Genomic DNA, 19,140 nt, shown 5'->3' on the forward strand with positions numbered 1-19,140 from the left:
GTTGAAGAGTTAGGCAGGAAGGGAAGAGGATTATCTATTTACAGTGTGGTCTAGAGAATTTCAATAGACTTTCATTAAATTATAAAATTTCCCCTTGATGGGTGTTGTATTACACCATCCTCTCCTTCTATTTACACCCCCTTTCTATTTTTTAAAGAGCTATTCCGAAAATGAACTTGAATTTGTAACCTGAGGATAACAGAACAAATACTCTCTGCTTTCTTGTCTTTCATTTTTAGGCTTTGCACCATGATTTTGCTGAGAGGGGAGGAATGAAGGAGATTTGCCTTTGAGGCCAAGGTGCTTGCTGAGGGGAACAGCACCTGTTACTCTCTGGCTTATGCTCCCTATGTGGAAGTGCTTTCCTCTTGGCCTGGCAGAAATTAGGTCAATGCTTCCATGTTTCAAGGCTGCAGGATGAAGAGATAACATTCTGATTTTAAAAACAATCAGGTACAAATCTTTTGCTATTAAGTTGTTCTATTTGTCCTGATCAGATTCATTCTTTTTCTTTTTTTTAATTGTACTGTAGATGAAGTTTTACAGAGCAAACTAGTTTCTTATTAAACAATTAATACACATACTGTTTTGTGACATTGGTTGTTAACCCCATGACATGCCAACTCTCTCCCCTTCTGTACCTTGGGTTCCCCATTACCAGTTTTCCTGTCCCCTCCTGCTTTCTTGTCCTGGCCCCTGGGCTGGTGTGCCCATTTAGTCTTACTTTGTTTTTTGGGGCCTGTCTAACCTTTTTTTTTAACCTTTCGCTAAAGGGTGAACCTCAGGAGTGACTTCATTACTGAGCTATAAAGGTGCCTGGTTTTTTTTTTTTTAATCACATTATAACATTCCAAACAGTGGTCAACTTTATTTTAAGTGCTTGATGCTGAGGTTTAAACCATCTCTAGGTTATATAACAAGTACGCAGATGTGGAAATGAACAAACCTCCAGTTTCTTGGCCTGTTTACCCTTGGCTCAGTCATGCTTTTCACTGGCATGATAACCAGCTTTACTCTAAGGAACCCAGTTCTCCTTTTTTGTTTCAGCTCCCACATCAGAACCTAATATGTATTCATATTCTCTGCAGGAGTTTCTGGGACATTTCTGCTTACTCACAACCTTTCTACTGCTACTGAATGGGAGGCTAGGTTCCAGAGGCAACATTAATCAATTTACATCACCAGCATTGGCCACAGTTTGTTTTTAGTGTTGCCCTATCCTAGGAACAAAGTGAATTGCTGCCTAACACAGGCGTGCACATTTCCTTTATTCTTACGAACTTTAAATTTCAGGAAGGTTCTGGCCCTACTTTGTTCCAGTACTTTAAAATTTTATTTTAAAAATACTTTCCCAGATTCTTACAAAGCAGAAATAAAACTGAAAGTACCCATTTAAAAAATATATTTAGTGTTTTTATTTCATCTTTTCAAGGCTCATATATTTTCCACCTGCTTCTTGGCTAACTCTTTGAGAATCCCTGATGTGGGAAGATCTTCTGCTGAATATTTTTAGATGCCTGAAACTCGGCTTTTAAGAATTCGATTAACAAGTAGGTGGGGGGCTACTAGATGAGCTAGCTGTTCTAATCTTATGACCCCAAAATAACAGATCCAGCCCTGTTCAAGGATTTGTTTTAGGGTTTTCCCAGACAGCGTTGTTAATCTTTTAAAAACTGTATGTGAGTTTTTTCTGTGTAAGTAGTAATTAAACCTGTAGTCTTTGTTTAACTTTTTAACTCCTTAGTGTTTGCAACTTTTGCTGTCAGTGGGTAAGATTATATGTGCATACAATGCTTCTTAAATATCTCACCGAAAGCAAAAGGATATAATGGAAGATATGTATGAACATGCCTGTCAACCAGAGCTCAGAACAAAAAGCACTTTGCAGGATACTGGACCAAGAATGCCTGGGGTTTCATGAAAGAATGTAGACATTACTGATACTTTCATCGATAGCCTGGATGCCAGGTATTTTACATATATTAACCCATCCAATCCCAGTTCTGCCATCTGCTTAGCTGTGTAATCTTGGTCGTTATTACTTAACTGCTCTGTACCTCAATTACCCCATTTGTAAAAAAACAGAATAAAAAACAAAACAACAACCATAGGGTTTTTCTGAGTATTAAACATTATGTGTGTTTTGTTAAGACCAGTACCTGGCACAGAGTAAATACTATGTGAAAGTTAGCTCTTAACATCCCTCACTGAGGAGGAAACAGGTTCTGTGAGGTTAGAGAAGCAAGCTGAGGTTAATTAACTCATAAAAGCCAAAAAAATCCCTTGCCCTTGAGCCAATTCCAACTCATAGCAACACTATAGGACAGAGTAGAATTGCCCCATAGGGTTTCCAAGGAGTGGTTGGCGGGTTTGAACTTCCAACGTTTTGGTTAGCAGCCTGAGCTCTTAACCACTGTGCTACCAGGGCTCCAATTAACTTATAAAAGGATGAATTTGAAGACTCTGCACTGTTCCCCAGGTCTGTCTCCTGTGAAACTGCTGGGAGGGTTCAAGCTGCTAAAGGTTCAGGTCGTAGCCAAATGCTTATTTGTTGCGTTGGAGCACCAGAGGTTCCTTGGGAGAAAGACCTGGTGATCTGCTCCTGTAAAGATTACGGCTTAGAAAAACCTATGGGACAGGTTTACTCTGTCACACGGGGTTGCTATGAGTCAAAATGGACTCAACAGAACCCAACAACGACAACAGCAGCACCGTTCTTTAGACCAGTTTCTCATTTTAGTCTTGGTGCTATCTTTAGCTAACTCTGTAACCTTAGGCAAATCACTTTATACTTTTGGGCCTTGGTTTCCTCACTTGCAAAGCGAAGGAGTTGGGAGGATTGATGATGCTTATGATCTCTTTTAGTTCTAGTATTCCATAAGTTTTACGATGAGCTTTGGTGATCAATGAATATTTCCTACAGAGAAAATGTGTTCCTTGCTAGAAATAGGTAGCGACTAAAGGGGTTGATTGGCTCTGGGTACGTGGTGGATTGTCATTAAAGGTATATGGAAGCATCACCAATGAAAAGTTCTCTCACGCAGGGGGAAGGTCACTGTCAACAGCTGGGTTTAAGATGTCACGGTAGCGAGTAGCCTACTCTCTAGACTTGGGAAGGGAAGAATTTCTTTCTCATTTTGAGACACTTGAATATAGCCAATAACCTAAATTCACCTGAAAACACTATAAAAGTATGATAAATTAATAGTGGACAAACTTGGGCTTTGGTAAGACAGGGATAAATGAAAAGCCTAAAGCTTGTCAGACATTCGTAGATATGTAGGACTGACAAGCATCACTGTCCAAAAGTTTTCTTAGGCACACAGGAAAAGAGTTAGGTGGCACCAGAGTTATTTGACACCCTCAATCTGAAAGACAGTAAACATAGTTTCATTCCAAGTGCTGAGTCATGCTTATGACTAGGAGAAACACTTAAGACTCTAATTTCCCTGAAGCCCTGGTCCTCAGTAGATTGCCTTTTGCTGAAATTATTGCTCCATGTTTTTAAATTTGGTTTTGTTAAGTGCTTCCTCTCCCACAGCCCTTGTTAGTCCTCAGTCTATTTGTTTGGTTTTAATTCCATGAACAAAACGAGGCAGTACCAAGTGTATGTGTGTGAAGAGGAGGTTTTATATATTCATTTTGTGGCTCTAGTGTAATACAGGTGTAATACAGGTGGCCCCTGATTTACCACCAGCTTCTGTTCTGACGACGCTGTCGTGTCGGTTCTGATGTAAGTCGACTACTTCGTTTCATTTTTTAATTTTCATTATTATTGCCTTTTAGTAGTAGTATCTTTATAAATCCAATTTTTATTTGTTTTGGGGGGTTGGGAACGTTACCTATAAACACCTGTGAGTGAACATCTGAGAATGATAATATCAGCAAATTACGCTCTGTACCACTGTATGTGGTACAGGATGTATAGGAATAAGAGACCAGCCTTAAGTGCAGTTCCTGGTAACTTGAATACATTGTAAGTCACGGACTACCTGTACCTAATTCTGAAAAGCAGTCCTAAATTAATGATTATTCTCCCTCTCCCCACAAAATTATCTTAACAATGAAGAAGAATTGCTTAGACATATGGGAAACTGTGCTCGTATTAAATACCCCAGAACAAGGGGATACCATATGGTTTAAAATCAGAATAGGCTTGTGTCAGGGTTGTATCCTTTCACTATACTTTCATCTTTTAATCGATATGCTGAGCAAATAATCCAAGAAGCTGGACTATATGAAGAAGAACATGGCATCAGGGTTGGAGGAAGACTGATTAACAACCTGCAATATGGAAATGACACAACCTTGCTTGCTGAAAGTGAAGAGGACCTGCAGCATTTACTGATGAAGATCCAAAACTACAGCCTTCGGTATGGATTGTACCTCAACATAAAGAAAACAAAAATCCTCACAACTGGACCAGTAAGCAACATCATGATAAATGGAGAAAGTATTGAAGTTGTCAAGGATTTCATTTTAATAGGATCCATAATCAATGCCCATGGAAGCAGCAGTCAAGAAATCAAAAGATGTATTGCATCGGGCAAATCTTTTGAAAAAGACCTTTTTAAAGTGTTAAAAAACAAAGACGTCACTTCGAGAACTAAGGTGCGCCCGATCCAAACCATAGTATTTTCAAAAAAAAAAAAAATTTTTTTTTCATATGTAGATGAAAGCTGGATAATGAATAAGGATGACTGAAGAATTGATGCATTTGAATTATGGTGTTCGTGAAGAATACTGAATATAGCACGGACTGACATAAGAATGAACAAATTTGTTTTGGAAGAAGTACAGCCAGAATGCTTCTTAGAAGCAAGGGTGGCGAGAATTTGTCTCATGCACTTTGGGCATATAATTACGAGGGACCAGTTCTACTTTGTCATATAGGGTAGCTATGAGTTGGAATTGACTCGACGGCAATGGGTTGGTTTTGTTATTAGTTATCTAGCGCTGATGTAATTAGAAATATTACAAATGGGTGGCTATAATAAACAGAAATTTATTTTCTCACAGTTTAGGAAGCTAAAGTCTGAATTCATTGCTCTGGCTCTAAGGGAAGGCTCTCTCTGTCTGCTTTGGGGGCATATCCTTGTCTCAATTTCTCTAGCCCCAGCATCTCTGTTCCTTGGTGATCTTCACATGCCATCTATCTTTCCCCTGTTTGTGCTTGCTTGTCACTGTGTCTGATCTGCTCATTTTATATCTCACCAGTAACTAGGCTTAAGGATTAGGTTTAAGACACATCCTACACTGATATGGCATCATTAGCACGACAAAGTAAACTCTATTTCCAAATGAAATTAAATCCACAGCTATAGGGGTTAGGATTCCAACACATATTTGGGGGCAGGGGCACACAATTCAATCCCTAACAACCACTTTTAGCTTGAACAAAAGTAGATGTCTAATTTGTGGCCCGAATAGTTACAGGTCAGCAATGTTTTTATCCAGGAAGTAACTACTTTACAACAATTTCTTATTTTATTCTATTCAAGGCAATAGTTGAGATTAGATGGGTATACGGAGGGTGGGGAGACACAGGATGGAAGTAGGGATTTTGAAAAAGAAGATTCAGAGCAAACCATAGGCTGATCATGCTAGCTTCCTTATCTTACCCTGTCTCCAACCACAAACAATTCTTTTTTCTGTGTCCTTCCTGAATTCACCACACGTTTGTCATTGTTCCGCTTCCCTTTGGTTGCATACAGCCCCAACTTTGGCAAGTGGAATTGTATCCAATGCTTCTGACTTTTCCTTCTCAAGATGTGGGAGTCCCATGACCCATTCCATCAGGGTGTGAACTGGGCTAGACCATCACAGATGGCCATGGATGAGAGCTAAGTCCTGCTGGCTTCTTAGCCAGCAAGGTAACTAGGACTTGTGGGGAAAAGAAATGACAGAGAAAATAGGGCCTGGAACAAATTGTTCACATAAGTACACATTATTGATTCAAATCAATAAACATGTATCAAACATATATTATGTTACAGACATGGTGCTAGGCGCTAGAATACAAAAGTGAGTAATGGGTGATCTCCCTTTTCTAAGCACTGAACTGTTGTGGGAAACCCTGGTGGTGTAGTGGTTAAGTGCTATGGAGGCTAACCAAGAGGTCAGTAGTTTGGATCCACCAGGTGCTTCTTGGAAACTCTATGGGGCAGTTCTACTCTGTGTCCGACTCGACGGCAGTGGGTTTTGATTGGAACTGTTCTGGGATAATTAGCGGGGCAGAACTCTGATTCAACCAGATTTTTATCTTACAGATATTAGGGATTTGGAAAAAGTGTGAAAACCATTGGTCTATTGTATGGGTTCTCAACCTCGGCTACACTTAGAATCTCTGGGGTTGCTTTTTAACAGTGGTTCTCAAATTTTAGTGTGTATCAGAATCACGTTAAGGGCTTTTTTACTTCAGATAATTCTGCCTGACTTCAGTTTATGAATCAGGTAGTCTGGAGTCACCTTGGAGAAGCTGCATTTGTATCAAATTCTCAGGTGATATGCTGCTGACACCCATAGTCTTTGAGACACACGGTCTTAAAATACTAGAAGGATTTTCAGACCCTTCATTGGAGACTGATTGAATTGGTCTGGAGATGGGAAGCTGGCGTTGATAATTTTTAATACTCCTGAGTGATTCTAGCGTGTATCCGGAGAATACTCTGTGGGGAATCACGGTGCTATTGGATAGACCGATGGCTGGTTTCCTGGAGTTACTATGAATTTGGGACCCAACGAATCCCAAAGGATGTACAAATTCCTCCGGGTGAATTACAGGGCTTCTGTGGTATTTGAAGAAATGAAATAAGTGACTTAATAAAGAATTGGCTCAAAGAACAAAACAATACGATTTTGCTTCAAACTAATTTGGCTGTCTTCCTTTGGAAGGCCTTTCCGACCATCCATGAGGTATTTTCCAATATCACAGTAAAACCAAAAAAATAAACCCAACTCCGTTGCCGTGGAGTCGAAAGGTTATTTTTACAGCATTCTAAGGTCGTAAAGAAGTGGGGTCTGTTGGAAGGCCATCTGTGCCCTCCTTGGGCCCACTTGGTCTCGCCTAGCACCTGTAGTTCCAACAAGTGAGCTGGGCATGCTCAGTGGGCAGGGTCGGTTTGGAGGGGTGCACCAGGAAGCCTGCTGCTCTGCTGCCAGGGCTCTCCGCCTCCCCCCACCCACCCCCGGTGCTAGGGCTTGGTCTTCGCGGCGGGTCCTCGCGCTGACATTCAGACAGGGGGTCAGGAGGCCGAGCTCGCCTCCAGAGCGCGGGGAAGCCCGGCGAGGGCTTTGGGTTCTGACGGCCTGGCCCCAGGGGTCCGCCGGTCTCTCAGATGTGTTTGTAGGCCCAGGGAAGCCTGCCTGTTGGGAGTGCCGAGTAGAGGAAGCCAGATCCGGGGGCGGGCGACAAGAGATCAGGTAAGCCGGACCCGCCGGCGTGGAGCCCGGCGAGTGTCAGTGTCTTCTGTCTCCAGGCCAGATGGCGAGGCGGCCCGCGGGGGGGAGGGCAGAAGAAAGCAGCCCAGGCACCGTCCTCCTCCCGGCCTAGCCCAGCAGAGGCTTCCCTGCTAGCCGCCAGGCTTGCGAGGCGGGGCGGAGGGTCTGGAGCCCGCCACCGCGAAGGCGTAGAGCAGGAGCCGCCGCCTGGGGCGAGGGCCGTGGCATCCGCCGCGCCGCGCGCGGCCCCAGCCGGCGGGACCCGTGCCCCTGTGGAGTCCTGTTCATTGGGCGGCGGCGACCTCGCTCGCTCACCGCCCGCGGGTTCGCAAGCCTCCCCGCCCTGGGCTCCCGCCGCCACTTCCGCATTTCCCTGCTGGGCCGGAGGAGCCTGGGCCCCAGGCGTCCGGCCTGGATGTGTTTGTCGGCCCCGCCACCAGGGTCTGTCCCTCGGGAGGGGGTTGGACGAGGAGGAGAAGGAGGGGGAGGAGGAAGTGGCCGGGGAGGCGGAGGCGCGGCCGCGCGGGCTGTGTCGGATTACACTTGCTCTGCCTGCCTCGCGGTGACATCCGCGCGCGCCTCGCCGCGAGTACCTGGGCCGAGTCTCTCATTTGGGGGGAGGCAGAGGCTCCGCCCTGGCTGGAGGAACTGGGTGCCCCTGGTCTCTGTTCCCTCGCGCGAGAGGATCAATCTCAGGTGTGTGCTGTGCTTCCTGGGAACCCCCCCCCCACCCCGGCCCCTAGAGTGCAGGGGAAAGTGGTTCCTTCTGACCCTGGCGAATCTTCGAGGGCTCCGGTGTTGGGGTGGGTGGTGGCGGGAAAATGGGAAAAAATTTATAATTCCTCCTCACCAACAGAAGATGGGATAGTTCTTTTCTAGGGTGTAACAGTTTACACTCTTTATTTTCGGGGCGGGGGCGGGGTGTGCATTTATCTCATTAGTAAAGTGGAGGACTTCGGGCGAGGATGGCAGGTAATTGAAAGTTTACTGCAAACTTTTTGCTCGTAGATGTACCTCGTCTGATAAGAAGGTTTGCTGCTTGTTTCCGAAGCAAGGGTGGGAAAGATTCTAGAAGGCAGCTGGAGCCAGACAGGCCTGGAAGGAAATAGAAGGTGTACACTGATGAACTTAAAACAGCCCCCATTCCTCATGTAGTAATTTCAAGGAGCAGATACAGATTTGCAAAGGGTGCTTTGGCCGGAAAGTGCTAGCCTGCTGAATGAAGTGAAGGCCCTCAGCAAATGGTTTCTAGGCTTTCACCAGGTACAGAGGCGCTTGCACGCCCTTGACAGTTTTCCTCAGGAGTTCCAAAGTAATTTACAAGCATACTCACACAGTCTTAGTGACATGGGCCAACACCAATTATGCAACACATTATAAATATATAAGGTGAAAAAATCTTAAATATATAATAGGAGGCAATTAAAAAATTGGCCATAAAAAAACTTCTTGCCAACAGGTAATTTAGGTAAATCGTATGAGTAAGTGAGGGAAGGAAGCTGGTAAATTATGCTGTCTTTATTGCTGAAAACAAAACTGTTAGCATTTGTATATGTTCCAAGTTTAAGAGACAGTAAAGTTTCTTTTTGGAGTGCGGTGGGCAGTGGCACCTGTTACACTGGGGCCAGGCACTTTCTGGTGGCTACTGACCACTCTAGTTTCTGAGTTGTAAAGTTTTTACTGGTCGGTCTCTGAGAGTGAGATACCATTGCCCAACGGATGTCATGTGATGCCGTTGTTGAAACCCCCCTGCATTTGTCATAGGGGCATTATGTCATCTTACAACATTTCCTTGATTTTGCAAATCAGCTCTTCAAATAGATTAGTGAACTCAGCAATAGAGTAGTGAACAATGGACAAAAGATGAAATTTTGGGTTTGCTAACCTTGTTGAAACTGTCTGTTCTGATATCTCACATAGGCCCTTTATAGAGAAATTCTGAGCAGTGATTCATGAGAGGGCACCACACAAACCCAAAACCAAATCCATTAGTGTCAAGTCAATTCCAACTCACAGGGACCCTACAGGACAGAATAGAACTGCCGCATAGTGTTTCCAGGGAGTGGCGGGTGGATTCGAACTGCCAACTGCAACACCAGGGCTCCAACTGTCAGTGGGTTTTACCACTCCGGTTAGTTTTTGTGAAGTTCCTGGGTGCTGCAAATGGTTAATGTGTTTAGCTGCTAAATGAGAGGTTGAAGCTTCAGGTCCATCCAGAGGTGCCTCCAAAGAAAGGCTTGGCAGTCTGCTTCCAAAAAATCAGCCGTTGAAAACCCTGCGGAGCAATAGGTGGGGTTGCCATGAGTTGGAGTCTATGGCAATTGGTTAGTTTTTGCAGCCATTTATCTCATTATATATATTTAGAAATATCATTTTGCATAAATCATAGTGGTAAACTATAACTCTGAAAATATCCTGTTTGGTTATTACTTTCCTGTCTTTTCATCACTGGAATGTAAGTTCTGTGAGAGTAGGGCTTGGTTTGTCTTGCATTGTTTTGTGTCACTAATGCTTAGAGCAGTGACTAGCTTGTAGTAAAAACAAAAAAACCCATTGCAGTCGAGTCAATTCAGGTTCAAAGTGTCCCTATAGGACAGAGTAGAACTGTCCCATAGGGTTCCCAGGGAGTGGCTGATGGATTTGAACTGCTGACCCTTTGGTAATCCTCTGAGCTCTTAACCACAGAGCCACCAGGCTCAGGCTTATAATAAGCACCTTTCTCAATAAGTGACTGAACCGTGGGGCAAACTCTGGTTGAGTGTAGTAGGGCAAAAACAAAGACTTTGGCCCTGGGTGGAGATGTCTCAGTCTTCATATTACAGATATGTGGCTTTAGGTAACCGATTCAAACTTACTGAGCCTCAGTTTTCTCACTGGCAAAATTATATAACATTTAAAATAGCTAGTGACATACCTGACAGGCAGTAGACTTCAAAATATTTAAGATTCCTTCCTTCTTATATTCAAAAAGAAAAATTGGGGCCAAGAATATAGTTAGCTATATAACTCATTTTGTGCACGAATTACCCAGACCTTTTTTCCCTTTTAATTTGGAGTATGTGTGTCATGGGGAGATTAAGTGGTTTTTAGAGAAGGGAATCAATTTCCAGGACCATTATCTGACCTCTTTATTTTTTAATATAATACTTTTTCCTCTTAAAAAACAAACAAACCCAGTGCTGCTAAGTCCAACTCATAGTGACCCTGTAGGACAGAGTAGAACTGCCCCATAGAGTTTCCAAGGAGCGCCTGGCGGATTCAAACTGCCGACCTTTATGGTTAGCAGCTGTAGCACTTAACCATTATGCCACCAGGGTTTCCAAACAAGCAGTAGGTACAGAAAAAAAAGTATGCTTATACTACTTTTGATAGGTTTAGAGTTTGTTTGGAGTCCCTGGGTGGTACAAATGGTTAGCATGTTTGGCTGCTAACCTAAAGGTCGGAGGTTTGAGTCCACCTAGAGGTACCTCAGATGAAAAGCCTGGTGATCTACTTCTGAAAAATCAGCCATTGAAAACTCTATGAAGTGCAGTTCCACTCTGACACACACAGGATCCCTATGAGTTGGAATCGACTTGATGGCAACTGGTAGAGTTTATTTATCAAGGTAAAAAATTAGATGTAAAACAGTTGGAGACCAACATAAGATCTTAGGTAATCATGTACCCGGTGGTAGAATGTTGGCTGTAACTGTCCTGTTTATGGAAGGGCGAGATTAACATGGGCTCAGATAGTTGGAGATAGCTTCGTGGTGAATGGAATGTCAGTTGATGAACAGAGAGACCTAAAGTTTCCTGAAGATTACAGCAAAAGAAGCTCATCTTTGTTTCAAGAATGTTTCCAGTTTTGTACTTGAGTGTATTAAAGAGTCAGCGTAACATATATTTTCAAAATGAACTTTCTGTGGAAAATAGAAATGATCAGTAAAATTCTGTACATGAACTAAATAATACTTTTCAGCATGTCTCTGAAGTTTTAAAGCCCAAGATTGGAGTTAAAAAGTATAACTCTTCATTCTTGCCACTTTTAACACACTTCTCTGGAAACACGTCAGATGGTAAAGGAGCTCCCTGTCTGCCTTTTGCTGTATCTGCATGTACTATGGGATATATTTTTCATCCCATGTATCAGGGGAAAATTAGTCATTAGGGTTGGGACCTACCAGAACTGGCTAATTTCAGAGTCTTGGTGGCGCAGTGGTTAAGAGCTATGGTGGGTTAATGGCTGCTAACCAAAAGGTCAGCAGCTCGAATTCACCAGTTGCTCCTTGGAAACCTTATAGAGCAGTTCTACTCTGTACTGTAGAGTCGCTATGAGTCGGAATCCACTTGAAGGCAACAGGTTTTTAATTCCAGGATTGTTATTTTGGAGATAGGGAAGGATTGAATGGAACTAAGTATGGATCATCAAAGCAGGTTTTAGTTGCTCATCAAAATACAGAGGTAATTACATCATGAATCATTACCTTTGAGATAAGAAGAAAACCTGGAAGTTTTGTCATAGGGTAAGAAAAACTAATAGAGGTCACGTTTTACATTTTCTTGTTTTAGAATTGTTGATGTGATGGGTGAAAGAAATCGAGGAGGGAGAGATGACGAGATTCAACTCCAAACGAGAAAGATAAGGGCCAAGGTGGCCGCAAGCCAGGAAATCTCTAACAACTTTCGAGCAGCCCTCTTCCTGTATTACAAGACCAGAGATTGATCCTAGAAACATTTTTTAAAAAAAGGAAGCAAGAGGAGCTGATGATTTTGAATACCCGAGGATGTTTAGATAGTAGTTGTGGTCAGAGTTCCTCCAGAATTCTAGTTTTGTGGCCTGACATGAATGAGACCAAGGTTTTTACTGCTTGTTTTTCAGGATTTTCATCTTTTTTTAGGGTTTTCATCTTTTGTTGGGGTTTCTTACCGGTTCGTTGGGTAGAATATTTTTTTCTGTAGCGTACCTGTGCTCTTGATCCTCATTTTTCAGTTGAAAATTTTGTGTTGGTTCTTTTAAAACCAGATTTCTGATTTACACAGCGATCAAAACTTGGTTTCACATTTTAATTAGGCCAATATTTGACTCTATTAATTTGTTAAAATTAGTGGGGAAAAAATTAGTAATAGAATATTTTTCTTTCCCAACTAAAAATTTATTATGAAATATGTATTAGCAAAACTTAAAACATTATTTAGGGGACATTTTTTAATTATTTAGGTAAAACGAAATGATTACCAATGCACTTTAACAGTGAGATACTGTTAGAGTGTAGTTTCTTCTTGAACCTTGCTTAATCTTGGTTTTCTGAAACTCCATATTCTTCAAATAGTGATATGTCTGTGGAATCTTAATTTGACTCTTTACATATATTTTTCTATACAAGGTTTTAATGTGGGGGGGGGGAACTCCACAAACCTTAAAAGACAGGCTGTTTTCTGAAAATGAGAATTCTGAAAGCTACTACTGTTGAACGACATGGTCTAAGTGTGGCTTGGTGACAGTGGGGTGACATGTGCTTAGAAAACTTTATTGTTTAACTTAAATCCCCCCAAAACCCGTACCTGTTGCTTTCGAGTGGATTCCAACTCATTAAATCCCCCAGTGACCACTAAAACCAAGTGGAAACTTTAGATGGCTATGCACATATGACAAACAAGTTTCTGTTCAAGGTGAACTTTTTAGGAAAGTTTTGGTCAATATTTTATGCCATTATTATTTCAATAAAATGCAGTACTCCTTGAAATCTATGTCAAAAGTGAGGAAAATAGTATAACTCAGAGCCCTAGGTTCTTAAAAGCGGTTTTCCTTTTATTTAAAGGGAATAAACAAAGGATGTTTTGTTTCATTGTAATAATGCCAACCCTGCTTTGATCTCATGTCACATTCTTCTCCACCCTTCTGTGCGGTCACTCTGCTGTATTGGGTCAAGTTCTAATCTCTGGCTTGGAATTCCTGGACCTCCCCAGTCTTGCCCCAATATTAAGGTTCTCACTTTATCTTCCCTGTGATCCAGCCAAACTGGACTACTTGGAATTCCCTAAATCTGTCTTAAAGTCCCTGGGTAGTGCAAACGGTTAATGTGGTCAGCTGCTAACCTAACTGAAAGTTAGAGTCCGCCCAGAGTGCCTTGGAAGAAAGTCCTGGTGATCTGTGTCTGAAAAATTGGCCATTGAAAACCCTGTGGAGCAGAGTTCTGCTTTGGCACACATGGGGTCGCCATGAGTCCGAGTCTGCTCAGCGGCAGCTGGTGGAGGATCTCGTTCCTATCGCTGCACCTGTGCTAACGTTCTCCCTTCTGCGTCGCCTTTTTGAAAGTCTCCCTGACGGTTGGCTACCAATTTCGTGATGCTTTCCCGACGACTTCAGTCAGAATTGTTTTGTACGTTTCCTAAACTCTTTAGTTACTTTTTTTAATGCCACTTGTAAGCCTCATATTTATTCTCGTGTATAGTAGTTATAGAAAACAGGCATCATTTTCTCTCCTACGGCAGGTGATTCAGAGCAGGGGCGGGATCTTACACAATTTTATGGGCCTCACATGCCTACCCCAGGTACTTTGCACATGGGCCACATCTAGTGAATAGTTGTTGTATGAATGATTGCCTCATAATTCATTCACCCCTTAATTACTCAAGAAATATGTGATAAGAATGGGCTGGGCGTGAGCAGACAGCAGATAGCGCACAGGCAGATGCATTGCTGTAATCAGGCAAACTGGATATTTTAAGCTTGATTTTTTTCAGTCCTCCCTTTCCTCCCTACCCATTTGTCAGAATTGATGTCCAAAGGATATTTAGAAGGAGAAAGAAAATTACTGCATGTAAACTGAGGTTATAAAAGCAGCCTCTGAAGAAAAGCAGTGTAGGAATCTACAAATGAACCATCAGTCCGTATTCATGAGGGCGCACCTTTGTTAGGGCTCCTTTCTCTTCACTCTTTCTCCCTTCTACCCTAACTGCCCACCCAAACCAATCTCTTGAAAAGCCTAGAAAACTAATTCTTATAAGACGATTGAGAAAATTAACTTGTCACCCTTATCAAAGGGCTCTGGATTCTAAGGGGATAAAACCTCAAGGACTGTTTATGTAGTCTAAGGAGGAGGAGACTTTGGGGAACAGTCTTTTCTTCCCGGCATCCCTGAAGTCCCATGAGAGCCACCTAGGTGCCGCTTTGGTCAGCCTTTGCCTCTTTCAGGTCCCTCTATAAAATGAAGTGGCTGAACTGCGTGAATTTAAAGCCCATAAAAAGCTACAAGTGTTTCATTAATCTTCCTACTGAAGGGGAGGCTGATCTTGGCCAATGGGTTATGCTCACCTCAAGACCTTGGCCTTACCTTTCTGCTGTTTTCTGAGTTTGGAATTTTCTCTCTTGTCATCCACTCCAGATGTGGCATTCACATCTGGAGGATGCTGTGCTGCGTTGTCTTATGTGGTCCTTCAGGCTTATGCGCATAGGATCCATCAAAACGAGTAGATTTTTTACTTTTTTTCCTGTTATGCTTGCTCCTATTAACCCTTTTCCCCATCCCAGCTCACCATCAAATGACTTGAATATTTACCTAAAAAATACAGATTCACAAAATTTTAAAATAGAAAGAGATTTTGAGTTTTAACTCAACCTTCTCTTTTTTATAACCTTCTCTTTTTATTATTAATAACAAATTGTAATGATCATTATCCTTTATTGCAGTTACCATTTTCTAGGCACTGTGCTGAGCAGTCTGTGCATTATTTCGTACCTCCACAGTGAGCCCTGTTACACCGATGACGAAACAGAGGCCCAGGAAGTTAAGTGACCCATTCAAAGCCACATAGTTATTTTCTGCTATGACAGAAGCTTCTTTGGGAACTTTGCAAAGAAATAATAGAATCAAAAGAGAATTCTACCCTTCTGTAATATATTTCCTGCTTTTTGTAACTTTGGATTTCACTGCCCAACTCATTGAACTTTTTCTCCTAACTCTTATACTTCCTAATGTTTTACTCTGTGGTTCAGCAGTTTCCAACCAATGATGCTGAAATCGTCCCAGCAGGTGAATGCATTGCATGGTGTGCCTGCTTAAAGCAGTATTCCTTTTGACTTGACTTCTAGGAACCCATGACATTGTTAAAATCGTCCTAGCAACTTGGTATCAATCTGCTTTTTTTCTGCATTTTTATAAGAAGTATAAGAAGTACTGGTGGGGCAGTGGCAAAACTAAGGATGGATGGAACCTACCAACCACTCTGCTGGAGAAAAAATGGCAAGGTTTCCAAGGCTCTAATCCTTGGAAACCCGATGGGGCAGTGCTGTGTCCTGCAGGGTCACTGCGAGTTGGAATCAACTTGATGGCAATGGTTTTGTTTCTTACAGTTGGGCTGCTGAGTGCTATTGGGAAAATATACACAATCATGCAGATTAAAGGTACTTGACAATTTATATTCTCCAGCCTTAGACATGTGGCAGTTGTTAACTATTTCTAGAAACCACCTCTTTCCATTTCTTTTCATAGTTTTTCAAAATCTTCAGCCTTTTCCTTTTTACCCCACCTGTGCATGTCTTTATCAAGAGGTAATTGTAGTGATTAGGGCATGCCGCTATGAGTCAGAATCCACTCGAGGGCAATGGATTTGGTTTGGTTTTTGGTTTAAACGGATACAAAAAACCTGATAAGTAGATAAAAGCTCAAGCAGAACTGAAATTTACTTCTTGCTCATGCCATCATGCTGTCGTCCTGGGTGGTAGATGGCTTCCTTCACTTGATTCAGGTACCCTGAATCCTTCCATCTTGTGCCTCTGCCATCCCATGGAGCGTAGTGGCTAAGTGGTTAAGGCCGAAAGGTCAGCGGTTTGAATCCAAAGTCTGCTGCTTGAAAACCCTATGGGGCAGTTCTGCTTTGTCCTATAGGGTCACTATGAGTCAGAATTGACTCGATGGCCACGGGTTTGATTTTGGCTTTTGCCGACCCTTGGAGCTTTGTTGTCAGCTGCATCTGGCTAGTGGAAGGCTAAAGAGAAGATACATATCTGTTTATTAAAAGCTTAGTCTTGAAAGAAATGTATCCTTTCCAATAAAATACCATTGAGGGAGTCAGTTGCATAATCACAGTTATCTGTATGGGAGATTGGCAAATGTAATCTAGCCGGGAGCCCAGGAAAAATAGGAAATGGATTTTTGGTCAAGAGTTAGCAGTCTCTTTTACAGTATCTTTGCATCCTATTATACTGAGAAAACAGGTATCGTGGTCTCTTTATATTTTGCTCTCTTCTTCACATCTTCTCTGTATTTGAATCTGTCAACTCAATTACCTCTCAACTTAGAGATCCCATTACCGCCGAGTTGATTCTGACTCATAGGGACACTAATAGGACAGAGTAGAACTGCCCTATAGGATTTCCAAAAAGTGGCTGGTGGATTCGAACAGTTGACCTTTTGGTTAGTGACCAAGCTCTTAACCACTGCGCCACGAGGGCTCCCAACCCGGAGATAGAGTTACCGATAGTTGATTCTTTCTCCAATACTCTGGATCTCACATCCCTTCATATACTTCGTTGGTGGTGTTGGTTGCTGTCCAGTTGATTCCAACTTGTGGCAACCCCATGTGTGCAGAGTAGAACTGCTCCATAGGGTTTTCAAGGCTGTTGACCTTTCTGAAGCGGATTGCCAGGCCTGTCTTCCAAGGCACCTCTGGGTGGGTTCAGATTGCCAACCTTGCGGCTAGTAGCTGAGAGCTTAACCATTTGTGCCACCCCGGGATACCTTACTTTATCACATTTCTTCATGTTCATCTTCATTTCTGAATATTTACAAGAATGCTCAAGATTCTCCCATCAGAAAACAAAGACCAAAAAACCAAAACTATTCCTTCTCCCTACACTCTTTTCTAGCTAATGCCCCCTTTTTCCTTTCCTTCATGCCGTGTGCCTGAATGTATATTTTATACTTAGCTTTCCTACCTCTTCCACTTGCCATTTACTCCACAGCTGTTAGAACTCTGGCTTCTAGCTCAGATGAATCTGTCCTTGTTATGATTATGGTGTTCTCTTGACTACAAGTCAATGGGAACTTTTTAATTGGAATTTTTGTGATTCTGCTCATTCCTTCCTTTGTGAAATTGAGTTTTCACTGGGACATCTTTTCTTCCTTTGGACTTCTCCTTAGTTGTCTCTTTGCAAGTTCTTCCCCTTAATATTGGTATTCCCAAGGTTTTTCCTTAGCTCACCGTCTTCTCATGGTAGAAGCTCTTTGCACAAATTTATCCATATCCCTGGTTTCAGTGATCCCAAACCAACACACCCAACCAGACCTGTTGACTGAGCTTAGATTGTTTACTGGACATTTCCACTTGGAAGTCCCACAGACTGGATAGGACTCATTGTCTTCCCTCCCCCCACGGGTGCCTCAGGTTTATTAAAGAGCACCACCATGTCCTTTTCTTTCATCACCTACATATTCCATCTATTCGTTAAATTCGTTGGTTATGTAATATGTGCCAGGTATTTTTCTACACATTAAGGTTATTGTGGTGAACAAAGCAGATACAGTCTCTGCTCTTGTAGAATTTACATTCTAGTGGGGAGAAAAGTAATAATGATGAAGAGAAATACGAGATTATGAGAGCTATATGGCTATTTTGGATCTGGAATGTTTGGGGAGGCCTCTCTGAGGAACTGACATTTGAGCTAAGCATGAATGACCAGAAGAAGCCAGCCACGCAGTGATGAGAAGCAGGGTGTTCCAGGCAGAGGGGACAGCTGGCTCCAGAGTCCTAATTTTATTCCTGATGAATTTGATAGACAGAAGACGGTAAATAGACCTGGAACTTGGTGGGTGAGAGTAAGAGATGTCTGTATTAGTGAGTGTCTGAAAGTGAGAGGCTACTGTAGCAAATTACCACAAACAACAGAAATTTATTCTCACAGTTCTGGTGGGCAGAAGTCTGAAATCATCTTCCCTGAGCTGGAATCAGGAGTCACAAAACAGAACAGAACAGAACAAAACAAAACACTAACCTGTTGCCATAGAGTCGATTCCAACTGTGCAATGGCTAATGAGCTGGGTTGGAGGTTTGAGACCACCCCGATGCACCTCAAAAAGAAAAAGTCTGGTGATTTACTTTGGAAAAATCAGCCGTTAAAAACCGTATGAGGACAGTTCTACTCTGACTCACATATGGTCACCATGAGTCAGAATAGACTTGACGGCGACCGATGGTGATGGTGGGCTGGAATCAAGGTGTTGGCAAGGCTACACTCTCTCTGGAAGCTCCAGAGGAGAACCTGTTCCTAGCCTCTTCCAACTCCTGGCGGCTGCTGGCATTCCTTGGCTTGTGGCCGCATCAGGCCAGTCTCTGCCTCTGTGGTCACATTGCCTTCTCCTTTTCTGTGTGTTTATAATCTTCTTCTGACTCCCTCTTATAAAAATGCATGCGATTGTATTTAGGGCCCTCCCAGATAATCCAGGATGATCTCCCCATCTCTAGATCCTTGACTTAATCATATCTGCAAAATCCTTTTTTGCCATATGAGGTAACATTCAAAGGTTTGAGAGATTGTTATTCTTTTTATGTGCAAAATCCTTTTTTGTCATATAAGGTAACATTCACAGTTTTGAGAGATTGTTGTTCTTTATGTGCTATTGAGTCGATTCCGACTCATAACAGTCTTATAGGACAGAGTGGAGCTGCTCCATAGGGTTCCAAGGCTGTAATCTTTATGGGAGCAGATGGCCAGTTGTTT

The 19,140-nt window shown here is 42.5% G+C and overlaps 1 protein-coding gene across 2 annotated transcripts in view; it reads left to right on the forward strand.

Moving 5' to 3' along the window:
- Nucleotides 1-7,333: 7,333 nt before the first annotated feature.
- The window catches only part of GPD2 (glycerol-3-phosphate dehydrogenase 2), a 184,378-nt gene continuing 172,571 nt past the window's right edge, over nt 7,334-19,140 (forward strand). Inside the window, exon 1 of one of the 2 annotated variants that reach the window (XM_049887267.1) lies at nt 7,334-7,422. The gene's annotated coding sequence lies outside the window, so the exon portion shown is untranslated. Of the gene's footprint in view, nt 7,423-8,047; nt 8,137-19,140 lie in introns of those variants that run through there. The other variant, XM_049887268.1, reaches the window with a different exon arrangement.

The sequence above is a fragment of the Elephas maximus genome, chromosome 6, assembly GCF_024166365.1.
Source record: "Elephas maximus indicus isolate mEleMax1 chromosome 6, mEleMax1 primary haplotype, whole genome shotgun sequence".
In the NCBI taxonomy this organism is placed as follows: Eukaryota; Metazoa; Chordata; class Mammalia; order Proboscidea; family Elephantidae; genus Elephas; species Elephas maximus.